At 42.0% G+C, this 27,764-nt stretch overlaps 2 long non-coding RNA genes across 4 annotated transcripts in view; one reads left to right on the forward strand and one right to left on the reverse strand.

Annotated features, from left to right (window-relative positions):
- Positions 1-1,940, reverse strand: part of LOC120398446 — a 53,306-nt gene extending 51,366 nt beyond the window's left edge. The window contains exon 1 of the long non-coding RNA XR_005594420.1: positions 1,805-1,940. This is a non-coding gene — a long non-coding RNA (uncharacterized LOC120398446). The remainder of the gene's footprint in view (positions 1-1,804) is intronic.
- LOC120398444 overlaps positions 1-27,764 on the forward strand; it is a 147,233-nt gene that overhangs the window by 105,389 nt on the left and 14,080 nt on the right. Inside the window, exon 2 of one of the 3 annotated variants that reach the window (XR_005594417.1) lies at positions 8,990-9,150. The exons of 1 other annotated variant lie outside the window; for it this stretch is intronic. This is a non-coding gene — a long non-coding RNA (uncharacterized LOC120398444). The remainder of the gene's footprint in view (positions 1-8,989; positions 9,151-27,764) is intronic. One more of the 3 variants, XR_005594418.1, reaches the window with a different exon arrangement.

Genomic DNA, 27,764 nt, shown 5'->3' on the forward strand with positions numbered 1-27,764 from the left:
AGATGGGCCTGATCTGACCCCCATCCCCCAATCCAAACTCCAGATCTAGGTTTGAATTTGAATGTGCAGCTTGGACTAAAGATTGCAGAATTTGGACCAATGACACAAAAAGCACAAAGTCTGTAAGAACTGTGTATATCCTGAGGGCAGAGTGTAGCTAAGATAGTGATCTAAACATCCATGGAAAAATGGGAATCTGGATGAGCGTTGTCCAACAGGTTCCAAATATTGGGGGAATCCGGAAGAAGTATACAAATTTCATAACTGGTTCCTATCTTTAGCATAGGCTGAACCAAATATTTGTATCTGAGCTTTGACATGGACCTGCATATGAATTTTGAGGCCTAGACACAACTCTTCGCCAGTAACCTGATCACTTATGTGAACATCAAGAGGGGAACATCACACATACATTACAAATATGTTTAGGAGGAAAAGACCAAGCACACCGTATAGAAATTTAGTTTCTCACAGTACAAAAAATAAAATAAATAAAATGCAGCAGTGAGCCACCAAGACATTCTTTTCTCGTCTCATTTTGTAGATGAGGTAGAGAGCAATTGATTTGAAAGAAGATACTTAGGAGTTGGGACTGAAGCAGTGGCAATTTGCCTGCTAAAAGAAATAGAGTGAGGGCAAGAAATACCACCTTGTAGATTGGAAGGAGAAACAAACAATTAATAGAAACGCATAGAACTGAAGCTTAAAAACATATGCAGCCTTCTAGCAGAGCTGACCACTGCTACGCCAGCCGGTGCCATCAACAAAACAAAAACAAAGCTGTAAATTAGGAAATAGTCATAATAAGAGAGTTGGATTCCTTCCTTTCTCCATGGGGAAATACAGAAAACAGAAAATACTATCTCTGTGGCTTTCACACATTTCTAGCACCAAAATTTCCAAACACTCTTTACATTTTTGCATGGTTCTGATTAAAACAGGAAGCACTGAAACACTACAAGAAAAGCCTTTTCTGGTTGGATCTAGAAGCAGAAGTGTCAGAAATAATATAGATGACCAGTGAAAAGAAATGGTACTTACAAGATTTTGGGCCCAGTTTTACAGAATCAGTTTGGGATATGCATTTGGAATCATTTTGGATGCTTATCTATAGGTATATCAAAATATTTGGAGTAGCACCAGTCTCTAATGTACCCATCAAAGAGATGAACTGTATTTAGTGATATCCTTGACCCTATGCAGAGCATGGCATGAGCATTAGCTAGGATGGAATCACAGGGGAGCCTGCACTTTCTTAATGCCCATTTCTCACATATGCCTAGATTCTTAACCATAAGTTTTTGGCTTTTTTTAAAAACAGTGTTTTATATTTTGGCCTCCATCCCCATCTAGTGTTTCTAATAGTAAGATTAGTCATCTATATTATCTCATTAATAGAGCTAGGCAAAATTTTTCATTCAAAACATTTTTTGGTGAAAAGTGCAGATTTGGCAACACCAAAACTGTTTTGCAAATCTGTCAGTTTCACCAAAGTGTGTGTGTGTGGCGGGGGGCGGGTCTGAACAATCAAAATGGTTCATTCTGATATCTTTGAATGAAACATATTTTTGGAGGGGCCGGGATTCAAAATGACTAGACCTTAAACCTTTAAATCCTCAAAATTTACCCTAAATGTCTCATTTTTGGGGGTTGAATGAAACTTTTCATTTCACCCAATTTTTTTAAACTTTCCAATTCACTGAATTTTGAAAAACAAATTCAGATCAAACATGAAATTTTCAGAAGTGCCAGTGAACTAAAAAATCAATTATTTGCACAGTTGTACTCATCATTTTTTACTCACTTAGCTAATAAAGCTTTCTGTTCTTTGATACTTTCTTCTGGTAAGAGATGTGTTCATTTTTATCAACTTCAGTCTCTAAAGTGGCAAATAAATACTTTACTCAGTTGTTGGCCCTAGCTCCTGAAGTGGCTGTAATATCTCTAGTACTGGAATGAGCTTTAAGTAAGGCCATTTATGACTTCAGACTTTCACATGTTGTGATGCAATTGGCCTCTCTGGTAAGTCACTACATTCTGCATACTTTCATTGGTCCAATACCACCACGTAAGGTGCTGACCTTAAGTATTTTGGTGTCCCTCTCCCACATCAAAGGGGAAAATAGTCATAAACATTTGTATTGATATGTTTGAATTTCACAACTAATTAATCAGAACAATGACAAAAAAATAGCATTCATATTTTAAAAATAAATCTCTTCCCTGAGTGATATCCAAATTTGAAAAGCCCTCTACCAGTACAAGAAAACCTTTAAATACACCGGTTTCTCAAAATAAATAGTCAAACAACTTCTTTGTCGTCTTTGTTAGTAAAGGCGAGCACTATTAAATCTTCCCCAAAAAAGCACAAAGCCATAATTGAATTTTTTTTACTCCATGCAGAACTAAAAATAGCTATAGCCTAAAAAAGGTCTAGATCCAAAATAGCAGCCCTATTTTCTGAGTCTCTTGCATGAATGTAAAAGATCAAAAAGACCCACACGTCCTCATAAAAATCTGAATTATTTTATCTATAGCAAACTGCAATTTTGCTGGAAAAAAGAGTGCCATAGACACAGACACACAATCACCACAGAGAGAGAGAAATTTTTTCTATTGGCCACATCAGGAAAAATGTGTACTTTTTGCTCCCTGTAGAGAATATTATCTCTATTGCCTGTACTCCATTTTTTCTCTTTAATCAAATAGCTTTTTCAAAAAGAAATAACTGGAAAATAGTGAAGTGGATCCATTTAAAGAGACAGACCCAGTTTCTTTGTTACTACGGTGTTCCCTTCAGGGGAATGTCGTCATAATTGAGAGAGTTCAAGAACAAGAAAACTGATTCCAAAACACTAGCTCGCATACTTCAAAGACATGAATATGATTTGCTTTATCTTTTTTAGGTTCTCTGCCCTTCTGTGTAAAAGTTATAATTTAGAAGGACTTTGTCTTTCTTTATTTCCAAATCAGCTATTTGCCTCTGTTTCTCATCCAATTTATTTTCTGCTATGTGTCTTATTCTCTAATTGAGAAATCTTATTGGTTAGAGTATTCTATTGGAACCCAAGTTTGAGTTCTAATCAGTGATTAACTGCTGAAGTGGACTCCAGAGACGCTTAGGGATTGAGAGAGTGTTCTAAGTGTCTGGGTCCAGATGTTGAGCTGCATTTGGTGACACTAAGGAGGGGTGTAAATTCACTGAGGGATACCTCTACTTGAGCCAGCAATGCTGGAGGAGGCTGATAGTGTTCCTTCCACTCCAGTTCTATCCTAGGCTGCTGTTTGTTTCCACTGAACTCATGCTGTCTTATGTTCTTGTGAGGATTTGTGGGCTGTTTTTTTAACTCTCTATGAAATCAAGAACTGAATTAAAAACCTAAAATGATAAAAATCCTTTTGGGCATCAATGGAGAGAGCAGCAGTAATAGTATTTTACATTTTCTTGGTGAATTTAATCTAAAAAAAAACTTGCATCACTGTATACATGATATTTCTGCAGTATGTTTCAAAAATAAACATGGTCAAGCTGAATGAGTTTTTGAAGTACACATCCCAACAGCAGCAACATAACTTTAATAGTTTGATTAAAAATTTGTATCAGGAATTTTTGTATTCAGTAGGAATGCTGGTCCTGTCCTTTCACTGAAGTAAATGGGAGTTCTACGCATAAAGTAGTTGCAGATTCATGTTGTCTAAGTGTAAGTACCCATGCAGTGAATAATCCAGAAAGGCATTTTTTATTAAGAATTTGTTGTGTAATCCCAAAAATTTATAAACCATGTAAAACCTTGCTGAAAAGCCATTGAAATTAGAACGTTTTTTGTTTGCTGTAAGAATTTAATACTGACTGAAATAGCTTTGAGCTATATATTCTAGGAAGAACTAAACAGAATATCTTGTTAGGTAAAATCTAGAAAAATTTTAAAAGATGACAAGCATTGGGTTTGTAATGGAAATTAACATTATCTGTTAAGATCTTTTAATGTTCATGAGTTTCTCTCTCCTGGCTGCATTGATTTAATTTTATCTTTATTTCTCTTAATTTTGACATAAGCTAATAAATGCCTGGAAGTATGCTCTTCTGAATAACTGATTGAATAACTGGTCCTAGTTCCTTTGAAGGCAAAAGGAGCAGCCAGTGCCTACCTATTGAACTAGGAGAGCTGACTGAAAAGTGCAGAAGTCTGCAGAATTTCCCCCAAAACTTTTTGAAAATTTCAAAAAATGGTGGATGAACTCTAATACTTAGTGTTAGGCACTTAAGTCTGCACTAACTAATTTATGATGAAAAATATCACTAGATTCTCCACTCTTGTATATTGAGCATGTCATCCAGCTTCCTCTCATTTACTTCAACAGCATACATGCCATTTAAATTATTACTGAAAGGGCCAATCAAGCATTAATTTAGGTCCAGTCCTGCAAACACAAGTAAAATTAAGCATGCATTGTACAATGGTGAATCTTTCCATTCATTTCAATAGGATTACTCTCAGAAGTAAAGTCAAGCATCTGTCCAATCATTTGCAGGATTGGGGCCTCGATTTGGGATGCCTCACAGGTTTAATAGCTGCTCTCTGCAGCATTGCCCCTCTTATCACAGAGCCCAATAATCCATGAAGGGGCATCCACTGAGAGATGAGAGCTTACATAGAAGAGTCTCCAGGCCACACTCCTATGATTCTCTTACTAGGATCTTTTCCTTCAGATTCATAAACCAGCAAAAAAAAAAAAATCCTGACCTCGCATTCCTTTTGTGGTTCATTTCTTTGCAGAGCTCTCCTATTTCACACTCTGCACTGTATACCTGTAACCTTGTAACATGACCTTTCATTTCTGACATCAGGAATGGACTATCTGAGGATTCCCACTGCTGTAAAGTGGTGCAGTTAAGCATAGGCATAGCCCCAATCCTGAATCCACTGGGCAGCACAGTATGGGGAGGAGGTGACCAGCCCTCTGTGGAGAAAGTGGTTCAGGCCTATTTAGAAAAGCTGGACGAGCACAAGTCCATGGAGCCGGATGCACTGCATCCGAGGGTGATAAAGGAGGTGGCGGATGTGATTGCAGAGCCATTGGCCATTATCTTTGAAAACTCCTGGTGATCAGGCGAGGTCCCAGATGACTGGAAAAAGGCTAATCTAGTGCCCATCTTTAAAAAAGGGAAGGAGGAGGATCCGGGGAACTACAGGCTAGTCAGCCTCACTGTAGTCCATGGAAAAATCATGAAGCAGGTCCTCAAAGAATCAATTTTGAAACACTTCAAGGGGAGGAAAGTGATCAGGAAGAGTCAGCATGGATTCACCAAGGGCAAGGCGTGGCTGACTAACCTAATTGCCTTCTATGATGAGATAACTGGCTCTGTGAATGAAGGGAAGCAGGGGATGTTTTATTCCTTGACTTTAGCAAAGCTTTTGATGCAGTCTCCCACAGTATTCTTGCCAGCAAGTTAAAGTAGTATGGGCTGGATGAATGGACTATAAGGTGGATAGAAAGGTGACTAGATCGTCAGGCTCAACGGGTAGTAATCAACGGCTCCATGTCTAATTGGCAGCCAGTTTCAAGCAGAGTGCCCCAAGGGTTGGTCCTGGGGCCGGTTTTGTTCAATATCTTCATTAATGATCTGGAGGATGGCATGGATTGCACCCTCAGCAAGTTTGCAGATGACACTAAACTGGGAGGAGTGGTAGATGTGCTGGAGGGTAGGGATAGGATACAGAGGGACCTAGACAAAATAGATGATTGGGCCAAAAGAAATATGATGAGGTTCAACAAGGACAAGTGCAGAGTCCTGCACTTAGGAAGGAAGAATCCCATGCACTGCTACAGACTAGGGACCAAATGGCTAGGCAGCAGTTCTGCAGAAAAGGACCTAGGCGTTATGGCTGACACGAAGTTGGATATGAGTCAACAGTGTGCCCTTGTTGCCAAGAAGGCTAATGGCATTTTGGGCTGTATAAGTAGGGGCATTGCCAGCAGATTGAGGGACGTGATCATTCCCCTCTCTTCAGCATTGGTGAGACCTCATCTGTAGTACTGTGTCCAGTTTTGGGCCCCACACTACAAGAAGGATGTGGAAAAATTGGAAAGAGTCCAGTGGAGGGCAACAAAAATGATTAGAGGGCTGGAGCACATGACTTATGAGGAGAGGCTGAGGGAACTGGGATTATTTAGTCTGCATATGAGAAGAATGAGTGGGGATTTGATAGTTGCTTTCAATTATCTGAAAGAGGGTTCCAAAGAGGATGGCTCTAGACTGTCCTTAGTGGTACCAGATGATAGAACAAGGAGTAATGGTCTCAAGTTTCAGTGGGGGAGGTTTAGGTTGGATATTAGGAAAAACTTTTTCACTAGGGGGGTGGTGAAGCACTGGAATGGGTTACCTAGGGAGGTGATAGAATCTCCTTCCTTGGTTGTTTTTAAGGCCCGGCTTGACAAAGCCCTGGCTGGGATGATTTAGTTGGGGATTGGTCCTGCTTTGAGCAGGGGGTTGGACTAGATGACCTCCTGCGGTCCCTTCCAACCCTGATATTCTATGAAAAGGCTTATCTGAGCACAGATATGAATTTAATAGCTAGAGGTGAGGGTTAAATAACTGGTCTTTTGATATTTTCCTTTGCATTTTTCTGGATTTGAAAAATGACTCACTAAGGATCAACTAATTAGTCATCATTTATAAGTGTTTACATTGCATTATAAGTGTTTTAGTTAGTACTACTCGTCACGTGTCTACAGGTCTGTACTGGGGTCAAATGATACATGTTAACATCATGAAAGATCACTTACTTGCATGCTATTTACATACATTTATTCACATTTTATTCCCTCCTCCTAGCTCTTCTCCCCTGCCTGTTTAAAGATAACGTGTGAAATCTTAACCCTAGTGAAAGCAGTGGGAGTTTTGTCAATGAAGTCAACAAGGCCAGAGTTTTACTCAACCATCCCATTCTCTGTTGCACCAGTGTGAACTGACAGTAATTCCTCTGAGGCTTGGTCTCCCCTTAAAATTTATACTGGCATAACTGTCATTCAGGGATATGAAAAATCCATACCCCTGAATTATGCAGTTAAACTGACCCAACCCTCCAGTGTAGACAGCACTAGGTTGATGGGAGAATGCTCCAATCGACCTCGCTTCTCAAGGATGTGGATTACCTATGCTGACAGGAGAAGCCCTTCCACTGGTGTCTTCACCAAATTGCTACAGCCACACCGATACAGCGTTTTAAGTGTAGACAAGCCCTTAGCATAAGCTACGTCTATACTAGGGGGTTATGCCGACCCTGGCTCCATAGTGTAGATGTAGCCTGAATGTCAGTGGAGTTACACCAGTCGGCACTAGTTACAGAATGAGGCCCATGGCTTTTGCTAGGCTCTGAGCTTTAGATGATGGGATTCCCATCCATCACCTCTTTAGCCTTTCTCTAGGTAAATCTAATTTTTTTTACCCTTCATTACCAAAATCAGAAAAATGGAAAAACACCTTAGGAAAATTATAGTATCTGAAATATAATAAAACCACTCAGCCTTTGATATACATTTTTCATTTAGAAACAGCATGAAAGATTAATAAACTAGACTGCATTAATCATAAATATTAATGATAATTCAAATGAGGGAAAGTATAAAGAAAAACAATAGGAGCTCTGGGAGCATATGAAAGACCAGAAGGAAAGTTTTGACTGTGCTGTAAAATGCAAGCATAATGATTTTAAAAGAGGGGAGGAGGGTGCTGTGATTAATGTGGTCTGTGTCAGGAATTTAACATGTGCTTCAGGATGATCTGTTCCACTCCATCTAGCATCTGAGGAGAAAAGGACGAGCAGTCAATGTCATAATGAAATCGGTAATGATAGATTTGATGACTGATGTGATTTATTCATTCAGTGATCTAGCCATTCACTAACTCCGAATAGTGATTACCCTTGAAGAGTTTTTAATTGGCCCAGGTAACTAAATGACTCTAACTCAGTATTCCTTACGTGCTCCTTACTAGTATAGGAAAGTTTAGGTAAAACTATACCACAACAATAATGATATTTGATGGGAAAAGCAACATCTGGAAGATTTAAGGGTTACCATTGTATAGGGCCTGTTCAATTAGCACCATGCAGTGAGGTGGATGACCTAATATTTCTATATAGTTCTGCCTAGCTTCCCCAAACTGGTGATTCACTCAGCCCTGTCCTAAAGGCAGGCTCTCACCAGCAACAGAGCCAATTACCTGTGATTGTTTAGGCTACTTCCAATATTCCTCTGCTGTTTGCAGCTTCCTAAACTGCAATTCAAGTCATAAGTGATTCTATAAAAGTGTTACAATAGGATTGTCATATTTTGTCTATTCTTCCATGTCACATGCTCAGTGTTCCAGCTTTTCTAACTGACAAACCTACAAACTCAGCCTGGGATCAAAGAGGCAGAGTTGGTGATGCATGAGAAAGCAACATTTGTGATAAAGATCAGCAAACCAAATTAGATTCCCGTTTATGCCCATATAACTCCATTCTCTTCAGATTATGCCCACAGTGCTACATGTGCAAACCCATTGCCTTCAACTGCACAAGTGTAACTGATTGGAACATATAGCACTACAATGAAGGCCAAGAAAGAATGGAATCCAGCTGGCTCTTCATGGCTGCTGGGACTAAAGAAGCAGGGGAAGCAGTAAAAATGTATCTTTCACTGAAGTCAGAAGATCTGATTCTGAATATACATGAGCAGCAGATCTGAGTGGAGAAAGTTTTTACATATTGCTGTTTTTACATAGTCTGTTTTCAGTGTGCAGTAGCACTTTAGGAATGATCTGCACCTGAGACTGCTTACAAGATTCCTGTCCCACTTGTGTCAATTTCTCTTTCAAAAGGCTTTTGCTGCTGCCACTCAGTTTTGTGTGGAAAGCCTTTCAAGCTGACATGGCTTTGCAGCATCTTTTAGTCATAAAAACAAACCTCAACAGCTATGCAAGTTCTCTTGTGTTTTTTAATAGGTTTTGAACAGCCAGAGTCTAAAGTCTCTGCTGGGTAACCTCAGAGAAGGAAGCTGAGAGAAGGAACACTGAAGGACCTGTGATTTGGCTGGAGAGGCAGCAAAAGAAAGGGCTAGACAAGCGGCTTGAAGAGTGAAGGAGTGTAAGCTGGTAACTTTCAGGTCTGGTTTGTAAGTAGCTTGGAATGCTGCAGAGGACCTGGGCTAGCTGTCAGGGACTGTGAACACGATGGTCAGTATTTAGGGTGACCAGATGTCCTGATTTTATAGGGACAGTCCTGCTTTGGGGGGCTCTTTCTTATATAAGCACCTATAACCCCCCTGTCCTGATTTTTTACACTTGCTATCTGGTCACCCCTATCAGTATTGAATGTGTTCCCTTTTCACAAATGAAACTAAATCCAAAGATTTCCAGATTAATAATTAAGGTAGCAATTTGGGCCAGATTCCTGGGCCCAGTTGAGCTTGTTCACAGTGGGACCTGGATCTGCATGGGGGAAAGATAGCTCTAAACCACCTTTCTGCTCCCCTAGTTGTCTTGACTAGGCACAGAATGAATCCTGGTATAACTGAGAGCACCACTGGGATGTGTTCTTTTCTATATCCTAGGGCTTAATGGCAACATGCTACAATAATAAATAATATAACAATCTTAAACTGTATAGCACCATCTTATCTGATGTTCTTAAAGCACTTTAGAATGGTGGTTACAGTATTTTCAGAGCCTCAAAACTCGGGGAGAAGGAAAGGAAACTTGAAATATGAAGTCTCTTGCTTCTCCCAGATTCCTCATTGGATTGAGTCCCCCTGGATTGATGTGTTGGTGGAAGAGATCTTTCTTCTAGTGACTTCCTATAGGGTTAGAGCCAAGCTCAGCCATTCACTTTCTCAATCTGCTCTCTTTAAAGCTACTGTAATGCACAGCCCTACTTTGACCCACATTTTTAAATCTCATATGCACTACAAGTGTGTTATATGTAAATGCAAGTCTCCTCCTTTCTCCTCCAGCTAATTTAAGCCCAGTCGGCCACATAGGTCAATAAATGAAAAAGGGCCTACAATGCATGGAGAAAAAGGATATTAATTAACTGGAAACAATACTGTGAATCACATGGAAGATGTGAAAAGATCACATAACATGGTTATTATCTTTAGAAATCGCAGCAGTGAGAATGGGTTGAACATATTTCCAGATCTGATGAGTTGCAAAAGAGTCTGGTTATACTTTTAGTCTCTGGTGGTAATGCACCTTGGAAAACATGAGCAGACACAAATGGCAGAAACAAAAGCATGTTTTTCCAGTAATCTGTTTGTTTTTTAAAGCCCACTATCTGCTGAGGACTCCAAAGCAACTCAGTGTTATGATTGTTACTGAAAACCAGCTGCAATTATTTTGGCATGCTTGAAGAATTAATTCTAGATTATTTCCTCATGAGGACTTAAACATCTTATACACATTAAGGGGTCACAGTATAAATTTTCAGAAATGCCTAATTTAATCCACACTTTTTGTACTCAAACTTTCAAAAGCAGATAAGTGATGTAAGAGCCAAACTTCTGTTTTTTTAAGTGACTTGAAAGTCAATGGAATTTCAGTTCTTACATCACTTGGGTGCTTTTGAAAATTGTAGCCAGAGGCCCCAATTTTGTCACATTATAGCCCCTTGACACCATTCAACAGTGAGGGTTAGACCATACCCATTGATTATCCTGCTTATGGGTGCTTCTCCTCTCGGATAGAGTACAGCTGTTATACTGGCTCTGGCTATCTCCCTGCCCTGGCCTAGGCCCTAGGGGGCAAGGAAGGGGCAGGAGAGAGCATGGCTCTTAGGGTTGGCAGGTGTTCAGTTTTCAACTAGAACATCTGGTTAAAAAGGGATCCTGGCGGCTCCGGTCAGCAGTGCTGACCAGGCTGTTAAAAGTCCAGTTGGCAGCACAGGCATGCTCCGTATCCAGCTCCATGCGACTCCCAGGAAGCTTCTGGCATCTCTCTCTGGGTCCTAGGCAGAGAGACAGCCATGGGGGTTCTACACACTGCTCCCATCCCCAGAGCCAGCTCAGCAGCTCCCACTGGCCAGGAACTGTGGTCAATGGGAGCTGAGGGGGCAGCACCTGCAGGCGCGGGCAGCACGCAGGGCCCTGTGGTCCATGACTCTGCCTAGGCGCCAGAGGGAGATGTCTGTCATTGCTTCTTGGGAGCCGCCTGAGGTAAGTGCCACCCAGAGCCCACAACCCCTCCCACACCCCAACCTCCTACCCCAGCCTGGAGTCCCCTCCTGCACCCCAAACCACTTATCCCTGGACCCACCCCAGAGCTGCACCCCCAAACAGAACCCTCAACCTCTCCCACACCCCAACCCCTTACCCCAGCCCAGAGTCCTGTCCTGCACCCCAAACCCCTCCTCTCCTGCCCTACCCCAGAGCCTGCAGCCAGAGCCCTCACCCCAACCACCTGCCCTAGCCTGGTGAAAATGAGTGAGCAAGCCAGGGTGGGAGAAGAGCGAGTGATGGAGGGAGAGGGGATGGAGTGAGCAGAGGCATGACCTCGGAGAAGGGGTGGGGCAAGGGTGTTCAGTTTTCTTCAAATAGAAAGTTGGCAACCCTAATGGCTCTGAAGGCCATTGCAAGTTGATGCAATTTAGTTCAGGCCTGTGGCTGCATTGAGGGGCTTGAAGCTACCTTTGCTCCCCACATGCTGTTTCCATCCAGTTCAGGAAAGCTGTAAGAATCCAGTCTGCAGAGTTTAAGCCATCCAAAGTACAGTAGCCATATACTGGATCACTCATGGTTTTAATATCCATGCAGATTTCGTAAGGAAATGTGCCTGTTCCAACAGTGCATAAAACTATCTACTGACCTTGATGGAAGCCATATGCATTTTCTCTCACCCATCCTATATGTCCCCCATGTGTTTGGCTCTGTAGGTGTTAAGTTTTAAAACAGATGTGTATGAAGATATACTCTTCAGCAGATCTATGAAATGCTGCAGAAAGCCTAGACCCAAAAAAGAGGTCAAAGTAGTTCAAGCTAGCTAATATTACACTGCCTGCAAAACATAAATAAGAGGGAGTATAGTCAGTTTTCTTACCTTTTTAGTAGGGGTAAGATAGTACCAACTACCAATGCTAGCGGTATTCTCATTTACCGTTAAGCTGGGATAATGTTCAAAGCAGTAACACCTTACCTATAAGCCAAAAGATATCAAATCTCTTTAACTGCACCCACTTTGTTTAGGGATTTCTTTACTTCCAGAGGATGAAATAAATCGGGTTTTAAAATGTTTAAGAAGCTACATTTTAAAATTAAATTAAAATGCAGAGCCCCCAGACCGGTGGCCAGGACCTAGGCAATGAGTGCCACTGAAAATCAGCTCACGTGCTGCAGGTTGCTACCCCTGATCTAGAGTAACTTCACTTCATTGGAATCCAGTCAACTTCATTGCTGTAAATGAGGCAAGAATTTGAACCTAGAAATTCACAAGACATGTAAGAGTTGAAAGGAGCAAAACACATGTTTTTACACAAATATACACCCCCCGCAACTACTCAGAACAGACTTTGAACCCATGATTCTCCTGAATTGTAGCTACCTACATGGCAAACAAGTTGCAGGTGAAGAAATTCACTGTCCTGTAAAATATATTATTGGTAGTGCAGGTAACCATACTTAAAGTTGAGGTTGCCCAAAACTTCCCTTTTAAGACCTATTTTCAGTTGTGTATTACTTTGTCAAACTTTTACTGTTTCAGCTGAATTTTTCAATGATGGGTCTGCCTCAGAATCATTTTTTTGGGAACATTTCCACAAAACCAGTTCAGCCATTTTCAGCTCTATAGGAACTCTCTCAGTGACATGAATGGAGTCCATTTCTCCATGGTGGCATTCAGCTGCCCCTAAATCATGAGACCATCCTTTCTTTTCATCCAATCCCCTTTCTCATTCACCACACACCTTCCAAATTCTGCAACCAATGAGGTTGTCTTCACTGCAGAACTCTGATTCATCCCCAGAGCAGGTCCCTCCCATGAACTAAATGAGGCAGGGATCCTATGGAAGTGGTGTATGAACAGGTCATTAAAGACAGTGTCATCATATATGCATAAGGGGGGTGAATTAAGGTTGCACAGGCAACTTCTAAGTTTGGCATTTCCTAACTTGAGAACTTGACTTTGCAGCCTACGTTGTGTGTGTGAGTGAACATGTAACTTGATTATAAGGGATAGAGAGGAATGACACTCCAACTTAGTGTTTGTCAACAGTGCTAGATTGATTTACATGTAAATCAAAGTCCTCAATTTACCACCGATTATGTACAGCACAAGCTGCAACAGTGCGAGCTTCCTTACCAGCATGACTCAGTTCAGATCAGAGGAGACTCCCCTTGATCTATGTAAATGTAGCTCGTTCCCCATATCCATTTATGGTGAGATTTTTTCAAAAGTACCTAAGGGAGTGCATAATTTTTCCATTGACTTTCAGTGGCAGATGGCTTCCTAACTCCCTTAAGAGACTGCTAATGAGTTAAGGATGTGGATGCATCAACAGAAGGAATCTCTCTCTTTGGTCAGAATGCTTTAAACACAATGGGGAAATCAGACAATAAACCCCATAAATATGTATCAGTTTGAGACATTTTATCTTTAGTGGGGATGCATTCTAATTTCGACCCCAAGGTGCTGCATTCTAAAAATATAAAGTTTCTCTATTTAAATTCACACTTATTGCCTACTTTATAGTAAGCCAAATTTATGAACTCAGTGATTTCTTCTTCACACTGGCAGTGAAAAAGAATTTTCTCCATAATTTCTTTAGGCCAAGACCTTTGAGACACGATTGTCTCTTTGAAGTCCGTGGGATGACACACACATTGAAAGTTAAGCACTTGTTTAATTGTCTAAAGCCTGAAGTCCTAGGTTAGCAAAGAAAGTGGCTTGGCCATGTGGATCAATTATCCCTAGCAAAAGAGAAACAGTCTGTGAATAAAGATGTCTTGATTAGGCCAGGAGAATTTACAAGCTTGACCTGGCCAGTGCTGCAAGGCTACTCCCCCACTTTGCTTCCCTAAAAAATCCAATATGGCTGCAGGCTGGGTGGTGAAAATGTTTTAATGTGTTTTTTTGCTCTGATATTGTGTATATTCATCATTCTACAGGCTTATATATTTGGGAATTATAAATTATCTTCACATTGGAGCCAGAATATACTTTAAATCTTTTATTCCTAACTGTTCATTGCAGTTTGATTACCATTTTCTATTGTATTTTCAAAACCTCACTGTTTGTCTTAAGGTGACATTGAGTAACACAATTATTCCATAATGTGTGGGGGTTATTTGAAGCTTTTATTCAATAGTGACCTGGGGAAATTTTCATTTGGCTTCATTAGAAGGACTTTGACACATAGGCTACATCTGCACTTGGAGCGGGGGGTATGGATCCTAGCTCTCACAGACACATTCATGCTAGCTGTCATGGAGCTAGCACACTTAAAATAGAAGCGTAACCATGGAGGTGCAGGCAGCAGTGCCATGGGCTTCCTGTCCTAAAGTAAAAACCTGTCTGGACCGCGTGCGTATGCACTCAAGGCAGCTAGCCCATGCCGCTGTTTGTGCTACACAAGTTCAATGAGAGCTATAGTGACTATGTCTATTTAGCCTTAGTTTAGTCACCCCCAGGATTGATTACAGAATTCCCGTTCTAAAAGATCTGTGGTCACATTATTCATATTTGTTGTTTTAATAAATGCTGGTAGGATGCTGAGCACTGTAGAGGACACAAAATGAAGATGATCCAGGCACTAAGGATTTTGGTCCTTTTTCTGGCAAAGATTTAAGCACATGTTCAGTACTATTGGGTGAAATCCTGACCTCACTGTCTTAAATCCTAGCCCATGTGGTATTCAGTGTGATTACTCATGCTTAAAGTTAAGGCTCACGGTCTAGGAGTAAATGCTTCTTTGCATTGTTTGCAAAGTGGATACAGCCTGGACCTGCTCATTTTGATGTAAATAATTTAATTACAAGTTTGTATTGTGTGTTTCCTGCAGTTCAACTATATTTAGAAGAACCTTATCCTCTTGTCCACCTGGAAATGTTATTTCCATGGGGCTGCTCCCATAAATAACATTAGTCTGAACTCTAACATGCACATGAATAAGTGACCTATGTGGACAGAGTTGTGCTGAAATACATTTTGGTCGAAGGCTTGATCCAAAAGAGATTCAAGTAATGGCAAAATTCCCATTGTCCTCAACAGGACTAGGTTCAGGCCTTAGAAGGAGGCTTGGTGCATGCTTTCTGCACAGCAAGGACTGAATAAGGTTTGTCTGTCTATCAGCTGTAGTTCAGCTACAGTTGAGAAGGGGTTGAGTTTGATATCTGAGGTAAAATCTAGACCCCAGTGGAAGTCTTGCCATTGACTTAATAGGATTTCACCCTGATGTCACGCATGACTTCTTTCCTAGTATAGAAGCAGAGAAGTTATTACAGGCAGTACTTCCAACAAATCAATAGCAGTAAAGGCTAATTCTGAATGGTGGTGCTGTTCTGCTTCAAGTCATTCTAGAATTAAATATATTTTTGAAATTATTTTAACTTCAATTAAACAATCATTAAAAATAGATCAGAGCCTCCAGAAGTAATTTGGTTTTCTGCCCCAAGCACTCATCTTTAGAATATGAATAGAGAAGGAAGTACTATTACAAAATGTTTCTATACTTTATGAAAGATTAGAATAGTGGGTGATTAAATATAACCGAATGATAAGTTCTTTCATCTAGTCTGTGCAGCCTATGCTTATTTTGTCTACATTTCAATAAGTCTACTCTTTTAAATCAGATGCAACTAAAGAAATCAAATGGTTTTTAAAATTGTTGATTACATCAGCTATGTGGCCTGGAGGATAATTATCATTAATTCACAGTTCTGAATTTTTTATATTTTTATTTATAGTTCCATTCAGCAGGGCTTTTGCAAAATGTAAAACACCATTATATTTAAAAACATAAAAAAGACAATGAAAATAAATATTTGACAAATGAATCCTGGAGTAGGGGCTAGGCATGTCTTATAAAGCATGTCCTGTGAATGTTGTTGAAACTTCAGATGCATTCACATGATCTCAAGGTGACACATGATGTTAAACCTTATCTTTTTATTATGTCACGCTTCAGATCTGATGACTGAAACAGGGAAAACACTTGTAGTTTTCCCATTGACAGTAAAAAAAAAAAAAAAAAGTACAAGTTACTGAAACTTTTTAACCCCTTTGTTATATGATGGAAAATATTAAACAAAATTTCAAGTTTACATACTGACTGGTAGGTTTGTGAAATCAATTTTCCCAGCCACAAACAAAAAACAGACAAAAGAGGAAAAAACAGCAAAAACAATTCTTCTCTTTATAGGAAGGGGATACATTGGATGTGACTGGATCTGAGTGCTCCTAAAGTTCAATTGTTTGGATGTGGAGTTTTGGTTTCAGCCAATTTTTGTGAGCATCAGGGAAGTGTGATTGATTGTTGGATGGTGGCTTTGTTTTAATTTTATTTTCTAAGCAGTGATAGATTGCTTGATAAGTCAAAAAAGCACTGAAAGGTATGTAGGTGCAGATTTTTTGCTATACATTTCTAAGGAATAGAGGGTTGGGGGTGTGTGTGTGTAAATATGTATATTTAACTTACAGGTAGTTGCCTATATGCATGCTTAAAAAATAAAGTATTTAGGCAGGGAGTGTGGAAAAACAGGCTGAAATTTCCAACTCTAACCTCTGATAAACATTTCTTATAAGAGAGACAGCGACATGAACCATCACTAGTTGGCACATAAACAAAGGCAAATAAAAACAGATATAAATCAAAAGAGTAAAATAAAGCTTATTTTCTGTACTGTCAAACTCAGTTAATACAAATCTCCATAAATCTTTACAAATGGATCCAGTTGGATTAACCTAAAAAAAATGGTTAACTTAAACTTCCATAAACTGGATTTTGTGTTCCAGTTGGACATTCTGGCTAAACAAATTACAATGGAGAAGTCGGCCAAATTTCATAAACTTAGGCACAAATCACACAGAAACAAAAACTCAGTCTCAGTGTAGCAATGAGCTTTGCAAATCATAGACTCTAAGGTCAGAAGGGACCATTATGATGATCTAGTCTGAGCTCCTCCTGCATAACGCAGGCCACAGTATGCTGTTTTCTTCCTCAGTGTTTAAAGGGAGCATAAGCAATCAGATCTGGCTTGTTTGAACAAGCTGACAGTTGCATTTTCATCCACAGAATTATTAAGGGTCTCACAAATGTACACAAAACAGCATAGCACAAACTTTAAATCATCTTTGAGGATAGGTGCAGATCTAGGCTGCATCCTCTGATGCAGATAATGGAGCAGGGGGAGGGGACAGGACAAAACTCTTTAGGGCTAGACTGTGCCCCCCACTTCACAAACAAGTCAGACACGTGCTCTGCCCCAAATAGTTTACAATCAAATCTTTGTCTTTAACAATGTTTTTTTATTTTTTTTCTAATTTAGCTTGTTCAACCTTTCCCTCGTCAATCACATACCCTGAAACACTGCCCCCTGCTCTAGGTAGGGTCCAATTCCATTCCAGTGGGCAAGACTGGATGGGATAGCAGTAGATGTGAGAAGAGACTGTAGCAACCTTAAAACCAGCGTGGGGCAGGCAGGAGAATAAAAGGAATGGCTATCTCTTCTCCTCCCGTCCCCTCAGGGGGGGAAAACCCTACTGCAGTTCATGGGAAGAACATCCCACTCCAACTCCCAAAGATCAGAAATAGAGTGAAGGGTTTCAGCAGGAACACCCATTCCAAACAACCTTTCCTCCTCCTTCCCAGGAAACTGATGTAGTCAAGTTGGGGGTGGGTCGGAGGAGAAATACATTCCAATGGAAGGGACATCTATGGGAAGAAAGGTTTGGGAAGCAGCATTTGTAACACCACCATCCCCACCCACCAGTGGAAAGTTCAGGGGCCATTTACTGGCCATGACCTTGAACCCTGAGATGCTCCTTTCTCCCTTTCCTTGGTGGTCTTAGGATTCCTGCACCTGCTATGGTCCCAACTGCCCATATGATGATCTGCCTAAATGGGGCAGGACAGTAAAAAGGGCAGAGGCCATTTAAGGTCCATAGGATGTGATATATTCATACTAAAGTGGAGACTTGACATGGACTCACCCGAACTCTGACTTCTATGAGTCAGTCCAAAGTTTGACATAGAGCGAAACCTGTGAAAAAAAATTCAAGCAGTGCCCCACCAAAGTTTTAAATGACAACAATGGCCCCACCTATCCCCTGCTAAAAATGTTTAATACATATTGCATTTTCTCGCAATAGCATCATTCTTTATCATTTTTAGTGATTTTCATCATTTCTGCCAAGATCAAATGCTATTTCTTCTGGCAACTTTAACCTTCGCCCAGATCACCAGCAACATCTTTTACATAGCAATTTGGAATCTGTTTTAATAAGTGTACAGACTGTGACCCATCACACAGATGACTATAATTGTCCAATGGGCTACAGGAAACTTTAAATCTGTGGTATACTTAGTTGTAATAAAATGACAAACCACAGCTTTAGGTTTTAAGGGGTTTCCTGGTCCTGTTTCCAGGGTAAGTGGCTCTGTAGGGAAGCGTGAGTAGTCTGCTATTGATCTCTCTGTAATTGGTTATTGTGTGTTAGAGCTCTGTATTCTTAGTAATAAGGCAGTGTTACATTGCAGATGTCCAGAAGGAGTATTTGTGGTGTTTCTGAATCCCTGTGTAGGCTGTGAACATAACAAAGTACATCTCCAGCAACAAAAGTCCTGTCAACTGCCTTGGTTCAGTGGGATCCTTATTGATTCATAATCTACAGAATCATGTACTTAGCAGATCAATATAGCAAGTGTAAAATGTGGTTTTATAATTGGTTGGCATATTGTACACTTCCTTGGAAGATACAGTAGCCAGGACAGGAATACTTAAGCATTCCATGCTGTGAAAATCAGGTCTTCTAGCAAATAATTTATTATGCCCTCACCCAATCAGAACAAAGTCTCTGTAATCTGATTTTTTGAATTATTTGCTGCCTTGACTTTTTGGAAAGGTTGCTGCGTTTAAAAGACCTAGACAAAGCAATTAAAGCTTTAAAGGAGTTCAGGCAATTCTTCAAACTCCGAGACACACATCTCATGCCCCGGGAGTATTCAGTATTTATTTTGTGTGTGTGGGGGGGGGGGTGTGATGGGGCGAGGCCAGATGGCTACAGTAAAGTAGTAAGGAACAGGTATGTTAGCCCCAGGCTAAACAAATCTCTGGTACCATGGTAACCAAATGGCAGTTGTCCAGGTTAATCAAGACACCTGGTGCCGATTAAGATCCTTCTAGAAGGCAGTGGAGATAGCTACACTGATTGGGACACCTGAAGCCAATCAAGGCCTGGCTGGAACTAGTTAAAAGCCTCCCAGTTAGTCAGTGAGGCGTGCATGTGAGGAGCTAGGAGCAAGAGGTGCAAGGAGCTGAGAGTGAGAGAGTGTGCTGCTGGAGGACTAAGGAGTACAAGCATTATCAGACACCAGGAGGAAGGTCCTGTGGTGAGGATAAAGGTGTTTGGAGGCGGCCATGGGGAAGTAGCCCAGGGAGTTGTAGCTGTCATGCAGCTGTTATAGGAGTCACTATAGACAGCTGCAGTCCACAGGGCCCTGGGCTGGAACCTGGAGTAGAGGGCAGGCCCAGGTTCCCCCAAACCTCCCAACTCCTGATCAGACACAGGAGGAGTTGACCCAGACTGTGGTTTCCACCAGAGGGGAAGATCACTGAGGTGAACAAATCTGCCAATAAGCGCAGTACCCACCAATGTAGAGGAGGAACTTTGTCACAATATAATAATTTTTAGAAATTATAAAATGGAATTTTCAGTTCCGGTGTTTGGATTTGGAATGCTTCACAGCAAAGATGTAATTAAGCTGGAACATGCCAGAATGCTGTTCTGGTACTGTTAAACAACAGTGTGGTAGCAGTGGCACCTGAGTTTCTGCAATGACTAATTTATAAGATTAAATGGGCAGAGTTAAGATCACAGCGAGGGAAGGATTGAATGGACAATTGGCTGATGCTCTGAAAGCATGGATGTCCACTCAGCTAGTCTGAGCCAGTTATTTAGCTCCTGACCTTCTAGCATGAGTCTGGGCTTCCTAGCCTGCAAAATCAGGGTAAGAGTGATCTGCAGCATAGAGCATGTGAGGAAGCAGGAATTGTATCTCCTTGTCCCCATGCCCTGCACTCTGTGGGGCAGGGAGCCAATGAGACAGTGCTAGATACCATGCCCAGCCCCTGGCTCTGACCAGCTGCTGGGACAGCCTGGTATGGCCATATATGCAGAGGAAGCCCTCCTGGCTGAGTCCTTAACTCTGGGTATCCCCAATCAGAAAGGCTCTCTCAGCCTGGGACAGCCCTGTGGGCTCCGAAGAAAGCCAGTCCTGGTTGGCATTGCTCTGCACCTGGTATCATGTTCAGGCCCATATTTAGGCAGTGAGGAGAGAGCTCTGACTGAAGTTGGAGCGGATACATTCCCCTGTGGGGCTATAACCACATCTTGCCAAGCTACCCCTGCTGCAGAGGCGCTGGCATGCCTGGGACATCTCGAGATCCCTCTCGCTAAAGACAGGGGTGAAGCACTGGATGGACTCCACTGAGCTGCACTGGCTGCGGTGCTGGGGATCCCCACACCCTCACCCTTGGGCTCCTCTAGCCAGGGACACAAACTTTCCCAAAAGTCAGTAGCCCCTGGCTGGGCCAGAAACATTCTTGCTGGTCAGGGCCACCCCTGGGTACATGGCCGTGTCAGAGCCCCATAGTTGCCAGCAGCATAAGCAGGGCTTGAGGTGCAGGCCTCCAGCCCCGGGCAGGGAGACCCACAGTCCCTGGCATGCAGGGACCAACCTCCCTCTCCATATAAGAACTCTTGTTTAAGAAAATCAATATTTCAGTGGCATTCTGGTCCCTTCAAATTTAGGACTACACCACTGCTTCAGAGCACCACCAAGCCTGGGTGTGGATAAGAAGCAGTCAGTCTATCTTAACTGGCTACGTGGAGCACAAATGTGCATTGTTGGCTCTAATTCCAGACTGTTCTGTCTCCTACACCTAAACCAAAGTGATTGCACTGAAAATACACATCTCTGGAATCCCTTAACCATGCAACTCTTTCAAATACTTTGCGATGGATAGAAGTTGTGACCAGGGGCGGCTCTACAAATTTGGCCGCCCCAAGCAATGATGCCCGGGAGGCATCCCCGAGCCGCGGGAGCAGTGGACCTGCCGCGGGCATGACTGCGGAGGGTCCGCTGGTCGCGCGGCTCAGCTGGACCTCCCGCAGCTGCGGGCGGTACGCTGGTCCGGCGGCTCCGGTTGAGCTGCCGCAGTCATGCCTGCGGGAGGTCCAGCCAAGCCGCGGGACCAGCGAACCGTCCGCAGTCATGCCTGCGGCAGGTCCGGTCGTCCCGGGGCTCCGGTGGACCTCCCGCAGGCATGACTGCGGCAGGTCCACTGGCCCAGCCTGCCGCCCCCCTGGGAAAGGGCCGCCCCAGGCGGCTGCTTGCCCCGCTGGGCTCTAGAGCCGCCCCTGGTTGTGACTCATTCAGTTCATTCTTCTGACTGACTTCTGAATTACAGGCCAAATCTGATTCCCACTGACCTCAAAGAAAAGAGTCTCATTGACCTCAGTGGAAACTGGTTGGGCCCGCAGGGTCAAACTGTGGCTTCCATCCTAAGGTGCAGGGAGGAGGCAGAGCAGAGGTGAGCTGGGGCGGCGGGGGGTGGGTGTGGGGGGCTTAGGGAGGAAGGGGGAGCTGCTGCGGGTGGTGGGGGGCGCAAGGTGGAAGTTTTTCCTAGAGCACGAAACATCCTTGCACTGGCCCTGATTACCTAGATACAACTTCCCTTTCAACAACAGTCTGGGATCACAAATACAGAATTAAAAAGCTGGTGGGGCTGGGGGGAACAAATCTTTGACCTATTATGCAGTAGGAAAATGTAAAATGGAATACACAAATAATGTGGAGTAGGAGGAAATTGCTTGTATGCCATAGTTTTGCACAAAATAAACAGTCAATGATTGCATGTGAGACAGGATTACACAGTTCTGTCTCACAACAGAGAAAGTGTTTGACATCTTCATTTTCACTGAAGATGAAATCTCAGTAAGTGGCTGGAAATTCACCAAGGGTACAATGTTTTTATGCTGTCACATCTAATTTTATTTCTGCACCAAATAGTAAAACCTGTAGAAGAATAAAAATGAGATTCATGGCATTATAAATTACGTAGCATTGACTGAGAGATCTGCCACCTTAAAATGTGTTAAATTTATCAAACCTAGCCCAAAGACAAAACAAGCAGGGAAGCAGCTCTCAGAGTTAGGACTTGCAGGGAGGGGATGGGAGTGAATGGTGTACACAGTGGGTTCTTCTGTTGAATTCGTGCAGCTTAAGTGATAATGTTAGGGATTAGAAATGGGGATAGTAGGGGTAGATGCCAGGAATGGCAGCAAAATGTGTGGCTAGTTGGAGGTGATGAGCTACCTTATTCCAGTATGCTCCAGGGAAGAACCTCAGTGGCTCAGAGCAGTAGTATCTGTTTCAGAAGTGCTCTGTACAAGAGATCTCTTATACATAAGTAGTTAATAGAGAAAATGCCAAAGGATAGTGCTCAAGAATATTTAGTGTAGCTCCTGGGTTTAGAAAGACCAGTAAAAGTTGTGCATTGCTAATGGCTTCCTCTATGCAGTTCTTGACATGTAGCTGTTAATATGATGTCAGAATAATAATACCACCTAGCTTTTCTACATTTCTTTTCGTCCACAGATCTCCAAGCACTTTACAAAGGAGGTCAGGGTCATTATAACAATTTTACAGATGGAGAAACAGGCTCAGAGGTGTGAAGCGACTTGCCCAAGGTCATAAATAAGGTCAGTGATAGAGCTAGGAATAGCAGCCAGGCCTCCTGAATCCTGCCCAGTTGCTCTTACCCAACTTCTGCGGGGTTTTTTGCTCTTTATGCACATTTCATGTCATGTGTCACCCAGTTCCTGGGTCTCCCCAGAAAAAGCCTTCTTGTTTTTACAGGTTTGTGTGTGTTCATCTCAAAACTTCCAACACAACATTTTGTTTTTGTCAGCAATAACATCATTTAAGCAGATCAACAAGAATTGTAAAATGTAAAAATTGGCAAAACCACACTTGTGCCAGCAAATCCTTGGCCTATGTGTTACCTCATCTAAACTAGTTCATGATCCATAATTACAAATTATTAAACTGTAGCTATCAAAGCTTTTACCCTTATAATTAACAGTTCTTCATTTTTATATTTCAATATCATATTGGGTATTGTGATGGAGCAAGGCCGGATGGCTACAGGAAAGTACTCAGGAACAGGTATGTTAGCCCCAGGCTAAGCAAATCCCTAGTACCATGGGAACCAAAATGGCAGTTGCTCCAGGATAATTAAGGCACCTGGGGCCAATTAAGAACTTTTTAGGAGGCACCGGAGAGAGCTACATTGATTGGAGCACCTGCAGCCAATCAGGGCAGGCTAATCAGGGCACTTGGTATAAAAAGGGGAGCTCACTCCAGTCAAGGAGGAGGAGCCAGAGGAAGGAAGGGCATGAGGAGCTGGGAGCCAGAAACACAAGGGACTAAGAACTGAGAGGGTGTACTACTGGAGGATTGAGGAAACACCATACAGTCAAGCAGTATCGGAAACCAGGAGGATCCTATGGTGAGGATAAGAAAGGTGTTTGAAGGAGGCTATGGGGAAGTAGCCCAGGGAGCTGTAGCGGTCAAGCAGCGGTTAGAGAGACTACTTGCAATTCACAGGGCCCTGGGCTGGAACCTGGAGTAGAGGGCGGGCCTGGGTTCCCCCCCAAGCCTCGCTACTCCTAATCAGACATAGGAGGAGGTGATCCAGACTGTGGGTTTCATCCAAGGGGAAGACCACTGAGGGGAGGAAATCCACCAATAAGCGCAGGACCTACTAGAGGAGAGGAGGAACTTTGCCACAGTATGTGTATATCATCATACCCCTTTAATCTATTATTTGAGGGGAACTTATGGAAAACACAATGATTCTTTAATGTCAAGATTTCTCATATCTCTAAACATGGGTTTTCAAAGGCCTTTTTCATTTAAAGTCCTGTTTTGTTTTGTTGGTGAATCATTACCAAAAAAACTTTGATGATTTTCCAGTATTGCATTTTGAGGGCTATCTCAATTTTAGGGCCTTGCTATTTAGTTGCTTTTAATGGTACCCAAAAGGGATATCTGAACACTGGAGCTTCTTCAGGGCCTCATGCACAAACTATGAAGTAGCTTCAAAACTGGACAAAGAAAGCATGACAATCAGAATTGCCGTACTAAATACAGCAATAGGTAAGGACTGCTACCTAATTAATCAGCACTTACTTACAAAGAATAGATGTAACTAAAGTCTCAGATGCTTTAGACAAATGCTTAGTGTTTAAAGGAAATGAAATATGCAAGGTGTACTTTTTAATACACTCAATGAAAATGAAAGTGAAACTAGACCAATAAGCAGCTAGTTGGTGCTACTTAGCCTCATTGTGCACATTTGGATCATTAAGAGATGAACTTATTAGAGTACAGTTTTAGGTACTAAAGATTATGAAGCCAGAGCAAGACTCAGAGTTAGAACTTACATATACATTTGATATATGCTGCATCTGTGGAAGATGTACAACGTGCAAAATAAAGGCAAATGCAGGGTAAAACAAAAACAGAGCAAAAAGGCAAGCAATACATGTACTGTGGGAGAAATCCTGTAAAAGGCATATGTCCAGCATATGGTGCCAGATGCTTATTGCATATTTTTGCAAGATGATCTTTTTTGCAATCAGTGACTGAAACAGTCCTATACTGTGCACCAAAAAGATGACAGACCTTCACCTGTTTGTTATACTTGGCCTGAGTGTACAAAATCACTGTGTACACACTCTAATTCAAGCCCATTGCTTCATTATGCTCTCCTGATGGTGCCTAAATATCTCAGGGCTTTTGTTATGGCCAAATATACTTTCCCTGACAGGTGTTTGTCTAACCTGGTCCTAAAAACCTGACAGGGGTTCCACATCCTCCCTTGGTACCTATTCTTATCAGAAAGCTTTTCCTCATATCTAACCTAAGTTTCCCTTGCTGTGGATTAAGCCATAATTTCTTTTCCTACCTTCAATAACCATGGAAAACAATTGATCACTATAGCCCTTAACATTCTTCAAATATGTTATCAGGTTTTCCCTCATCTTTTCTCAAGAAGAAACAAGCCCAATTCTTTCAACCTTTCTTCATAGGGCAGATTTTCCAAATCTTTACCATTTTAGTTGGTCTCCTCTGGACTCCCTGCAAATTGTTCACGTCTTTCTGTGTGATACCCAAAACAAGACCACAGTATTCCAGCTACGGCCTCATCAGTGCCAAATAGAGCAGGAAATTACCTCCTCTGTCTTCCTTCAACACTCCTGTTAATAACCCCAGAACGTTAGCCATTTTTAGGAACTATTGGGTCATATTATGGAGCACAAATTCAATATCCCCCAGATGCTTTCCTATGGTATTGCTGCCTAGCTAGTTATTCCACACTTTGTATTTACTGATATTTTTTTCCTTCGTAAGAGTAATACTTTGCACTGGTCTTGATTAAATTCATCTAGTTGATTTCCTACTAAATCTCCAATTTATCAAGGTGGTTTTTAATTCTAATCCTGTCCTCCAACATACTTGCAACTCCTCCCAGTTTGGTATCATCCACAATCTTTATAAGCATACTTTTCACTCAGTTATCTAAATCATTAATGAAAATATTGAATAGTACCAGACCTAGGACAGACCCTTGCGGGACTCCAGTAGATATGATCTCTGTTTGACAGTGAACTATTGATAACTCTTTGTAATCTTTTTCCAACTAGTTGTGCACCAGTTTCAACCAGTTGTGCAATATTTAAATATATTGAACAGAGCATTGACACTGTTTGTGAATTCACAGTTCTAGTTCTTTAAGCAGTTGCTTATGTTGAAACTGTTATATAGTGAAAAGAACGAGGGTACTTGTGGCACCTTAGAAACTAACAAATTTATTTGAGCATAAGCTTTCGTGGGCTATAACTCACTTCATTGGATGCATGCAGTGGAAAATACAGTAGGAAGATATATACACAGAGGACATGAAAAAGTGGGTGTTGCCATACTAACTATAACGAGAGTAATCAGTTAAGGTGGGCTGTTAACAGCAGGAGAAAAAAAAACTTTTGTGGTGATAATCAGGATGGCCCATTTCCAACAGTTGACAAGAAGATGTGAGTAACAGTAGGGGAAAAATTAGCATGGGGAAATAGGTTTTACTTTGTGTAATGATCTGTCCACTCCCAGTCTTTATTCAAGCCTAATTTAATGGTGTCCAGTTTGCAAATTAATTCCAATTCTGCAGTTTCTCATTGGAGTCTGTTTTTGAAGATTTTTGTTGGAGTATTGCAACTTAAAGGTCTGTAATCGAGTCACCAGGGAGGTTGAAGTGTTCTCCAACTGGTTTTTGAATGTTATAATTCTTGACATCTGATTTGTGTCCGTTTATTCTTTTGCGTGGAGACTGTCCAGTTTGGCCAATGTACATGGCAGAGGGGCATTGCTGGCACATGATGGCATATATCACATTGGTAGATGTGCAGGTGAACAAGCCTCTGATAGTGTGGCTGATGTGATTAGGTCCTGTGATGGTATCCCCTGAATAGATATGTGGACAGAGTTGGCAACGGGGTTTGTTGTAAGGATAGATTCCTGGGTTAGTGTTTTTGTTGTGTGGTGTTTATGGTTGCTGGTGAGTATTTGCTTCAGTATTTGCTTGGGGGGCTGTCTGTAAGCAAGGACTGGCCTGTCTCCCAAGATCTGAGAGAGTGAGGGATCGTCCATCAAAATAGGTTGTAGATCCTTGATGATGCACTGGAGAGGTTTTAGTTGGGGGCTGAAGGTGAAAACACCTAGTGGCGTTCTGTTACTTTCTTTGTTGGGCCTATCCTGTAGTAGGTGACTTCTGGGTACTCTTCTGGCTCTGTCAATCTGTTCCTTCATTTAAGCAAGTGGGTATTGTAGTTGTAAGAACGCTTGATAGAGATCTTGTAGGTGTTTGGCTCTGTCTGAGGGGTTGGAGCAAATGTGGTTGTATCTTGGCTGTAGACAATGGATCATGTGGTGTTCTGGATGACAGTTGGAGGCAAGTAAGTACAACAGTCAATAGGTTTCTGGTATAGAGTGGTGTTTATGTGACATAACTTATTAGCATTGTAGTGTCCAGGAAGTGGATCTCTTGTGTGGACTGGTCCAGGCTGAGGTTGATGGTGGGATGGAAATTGTTGAAATCATGGTGGAATTCCTCAAGAGCTTCTTTTCCATGGGTCCAACAGAGCATTCCCAGCTATCAGAGCCAGCAACATGGAGAAGGCACCTTTTGATGAACTTCTCTTGCTTGTGCAGTGTCAGGAAACTGGCAACACATCTGAGAGGCACTAGTGGCCATTACGGTGGCATTTTCTGGTCCACCAAAGGTACCTGATGTATTTCCTGATCTGCAGGAGCAGGAGGAGTACCCTGGCATTGCAGACTCTCACTGGCAGATGCTGCTCAGTATAGTTGGCATAGCAGATGATGCCCCTGACATAGACTGCTGCTTCTGGTGCAGGTCTATGATCACAGGTTGTTAGGACCACACTGTCATGC

The sequence above is a fragment of the Mauremys reevesii genome, linkage group 2 (assembly GCF_016161935.1).
Source record: "Mauremys reevesii isolate NIE-2019 linkage group 2, ASM1616193v1, whole genome shotgun sequence".
Classification (NCBI taxonomy): Eukaryota; Metazoa; Chordata; order Testudines; family Geoemydidae; genus Mauremys; species Mauremys reevesii.